This window comes from Thalassophryne amazonica, chromosome 8 (assembly GCF_902500255.1).
Source record: "Thalassophryne amazonica chromosome 8, fThaAma1.1, whole genome shotgun sequence".
NCBI classification, from domain to species: domain Eukaryota; kingdom Metazoa; phylum Chordata; class Actinopteri; order Batrachoidiformes; family Batrachoididae; genus Thalassophryne; species Thalassophryne amazonica.
In genome coordinates, this window is record NC_047110.1 from 61,064,349 (window position 1) to 61,068,325 (window position 3,977).

Here is a 3,977-nt window from a genome sequence, read left to right on the forward strand (position 1 = left end):
TGAAGCCACAAAATGGGTAAAAATCAAACGAAGGAAAAAGAGGACAATTAGAAGCCTAGAAACAAGCAGTCACTTAGGGAGATGGGATCCCAGTACAGACCTAGCCCGTACACAAGGGTTGAAGACCAATTTATTTTACCAATGGTTGAAATTTTCGGCTAGGCAGATCAGTGAAAAGCCTTGCATAGCCTGTCACCGGAAAGGTGTGATACCTCAGGCTAAACCCCTACCTGATATCAACAACTGTTATAGGAGCCCCCAACATAACTCAGACCAAGCAGAATGCTATACACAATGTGTTATGAAAATGGCAGTAGGTGATGAAAAATATGCTGCCGACAGTAAACTTTGTCCAGTGTCTCTAAGTACAGAAGGAACCGTTCCACCTATGATTAAAATAGAGAAAGGGATGATACACCCATTCTGTATAGCTAAAGGCTTAGTAGCACAATACATAAGCGATTGGCAGGTAGGGACGACCCAGCCAAAACACCACATACAGTGTATGCAAAAGCAGCAAGAATACAAACCGGCCAAAACAGCATGGAACATTACCGTCTGTCACACCCTGCCAGCAGCAGGCATACAGTGTGAACAAATAGTACCGGCCACAGGGGGGTCTGTAATTGGACTGAATCTCACCCATGCTTCATGGGTATCCACTCCAAATTTAGCTAAGGGAACGGTACCCTTGGCTGACATCTTTTGGATATGCGGACAAAAAAGGAAACTCCTGTCATCGCTGTCCCCTAATTGGAAAGGTCTTTGTGCTCCTGTGATGCTCACAGGAGCTATAACAGTAATTGAAATGCCAAATTCAATACAACCCATGCCACAGAAACTTCGTAAGAAAAGAGGAATAATGACACTTAAAACAGACTACAACGTCACAGTAAGAAACGGGATACCAGAAGGGATACCCCGACAGTTAGAAGCCATAGACAGTAGCAGAGTTAAAGCAGATGAAGACGCGGATAAATGGGGATGGGCATTGGCTCTGTTCGGGGTTACTCCAAAAATCCGTTCTAGGTTCCAGGAGGTGCAGTGGATTAATTACTTGTGGTATAACCAGCAAAGATACCTGAACTGGACATTGGCGGCAGTAGGAGCCTTAACCGAACAACTGCACGCCACCTCGCTAATGACAATGCAAAATAGATTAGCTATCGAGATGATGATGGCTGATGAACAAGGAGTTTGTATTATGATCAAAGCCACCGAATGTTGCACAGCTATTCCCATGCGTACAGGGGAAGACGGAAATTTGACAGAGCTCTTAATCACACTTGAAGAGATGCAACAGGAACTGTTAAGTAACTCCATAGGAGGGAGAAATGAAACTGACGATTCTGGATACATTGTAGGGAATGGAATGAATATTGGCCCACTGTTTTCACTGTTTGGGGCATTAAGGAGAGGGTGGATATCATGGAAAGACTGGTTATACCAGATAGGTGTAGTCTTGGCACTAACAGGGGTGGCGGTCTTGCTGGTAATATGTTGTGGTATTCCCTTGATAAAATTTCTGGTCAATAAATTGATTTCATCCACAGTAGGACAGCTCCCACTGTTAGCCATCCGAGCCCTGGAAGAAAGCACAAACGAAACAGACAGAGAACCAGAATATATGGAAATGGATGAAATACCAATTATCCTCCCCGACAGCCCCCAGCTACCTAATATTGTGGCGTATACCCCAGATAGGGAGGACTGGGATGGACCATGCTTGGTGATATTGTAGACGAGGAAGAAGACATGCACGCACATTTACATTCACACACATGCACCCACAAAAATGAGGGATAGGATAGACAATATCTGAAAGAATGACATGGAGCTGTAATAATGAACGTATATGTATATTACTAGGACACAGGAGTATGGCTGAGAGACCAGACTCCCCTGATCAGGGACCTATGCCTGATCTGCCTCTATCAAGTCTGATTGGACTCTCAGAACTGTTTGGAGAAGAGGATATACAGGAGGGATGGTCGAGCCATGATTGGTCGCCACAGCCGCCATCCATCCAGCAGCTAAACCAGTTGGCAACAGAAGGATCTTCATCGTTCCAGCACCTGGCGATGACGGCTTCACAGAATCTGCCTGCAGCAAGAGTCGGCCCGAGGACTCCACCATCACCTGAAGGACCCTTTGGACTCAGGAACACACCCCTTCCGCAGATGCCATGGAGACAGTCACATGTGCCAGTGGCAACGATACCCTCTAGGGGAGGCAGCCAAGGTCGGCCATATGCAGCAACCGCCCGAGTGCATCCTAGACCCAATTCACTGCTAGGACCTGTCCCCAGCTTTTCACCCCCAAGGCAGGAGAGATATTCTGATCAGCCCAGTGCCTCTGGAGGAGGATCAGCAGGGGTGGACCTTAGCCGAACTCACCCACCAGGACAGAGGGGAGCTTTGTACAGGCTGCTAAATGCCCAGAGTGTCCCAACCACTTGCCTGTGCGACATCAACAATACTCCCCCCACACACGAAATGCCTTCCCCCTTGTACTTCCTGTCCCCTGGACTGCACAACCTTAATCTGGTCATGGTCACCCCACAGGACATGGCAATCTTGGTTCGAGAGCTTCGTCTTCCACAAGAGTCTGTTCCAAAAACCTTGGAGCAGCTCCTGCCCCTCACAAATCACATTCCCCATGGGCTATTTGAGGAAATCATGCCACAACTGAGTCAGACAGCTGCATACCTGTTAAGGATACACCGTGACAATGCCAACATCTCTTGTGCTCAGGAGGGCCTCCATACTCAACTGTGTGGTCTTCAGTCTAGTATGGACATGCTAGCCAGCATGATGGAGCATATGGAAAGGGAACAGCTAGGGCTGGCCACCACCACCCTGAATGTGGGCAAGAATTCTCTGGGGGCCCTGTACAACCTGGCCAAGCAGCACAAGGAGCTGGAAAGATCCATCAGAGAACTGCGCGACTGTCTGAAAGCCAGAATTCCTGATCCTTCCCCCACTACCCCTGAAAGGCCAACCTCCCCATATTCCCCAACTTCTCCCAAAACTTCAGACGCTGAGTAAATGCTGAGGAGCGCGGACTGACGTAATGGCACTGAAAACGGACTATGATCTTGGTTCTTGAGTTTGAATTGCGGACTGGTTCCAGAAATCCGAGTGTAAATAAAAACAAAGAAGGATATATGTTAGTAACGAAGGTCGGGTAAATGTCTGTCCTTACCATCATCTGCGTAACACAGATAAAGCTAAATGCGTACACATAGATATCACATTGCAAAGTTATAAAAAGGGGACCCTTACACGACGTGTTTGTAGATTTAGTAGTAAAGATGCACCATAGGGACCCCTTTTTCTTAAATTATAGCATGCCTCAAGAGACATGCATCGCCTAAATTTGGCGTCTGGCCAAAAAGGGCATTAGAAAACAAGCTAAAAAAGAAGAAAAACAAAGTGGAAAATGTTGAGAAATGGCCTATAATGAAAACCATTATATGATTGACTAAGGCAAATGACTTAAGGACGGACATGAAGGGAAACCATTTATTGTGTTTATCATTTAACTAGACATAGCTGCGCTAACCTTAGAATAGTTTCTTGATTGGTTGACTAAATAGTGGTAACGTAGGGGTTACTTGATGCATTTAAGTAATAAATGTGTGACTCTTTAACAAAATAATATGTAGAACCAAGTATAATGGGTTGGAGCCTCTGGTTGAGTGAGACAATAGATGCCAGAAGATGATTGGTTGCACTAATGTCAATGTAATGCCTTTACTTTGCCATGATTAAGAGGTTGCTGTAACTTGTTTTATGTGGCCATTTTAAGTGCCTTGAATTACACCAAAACTCAATGTTTGAATGTCACCTTGCGTTGATATAATCCAGCTAATTGATCACCTTGTGCCTTAGTATGTAGGTTCACCTGCACTTCAATATATTTACCGTGTGAAGTATCACTGATATTCATATCCGCACCAGAGTTATCAGTAAGTC

General features: G+C 45.6%; 1 protein-coding gene across 1 annotated transcript in view; it reads left to right on the plus strand.

The window, feature by feature from the left end:
- Window positions 1-3,977, plus strand: part of stra6 (signaling receptor and transporter of retinol STRA6) — a 77,082-nt gene that overhangs the window by 60,280 nt on the left and 12,825 nt on the right. The gene's annotated exons all lie outside the window — the stretch shown is intronic.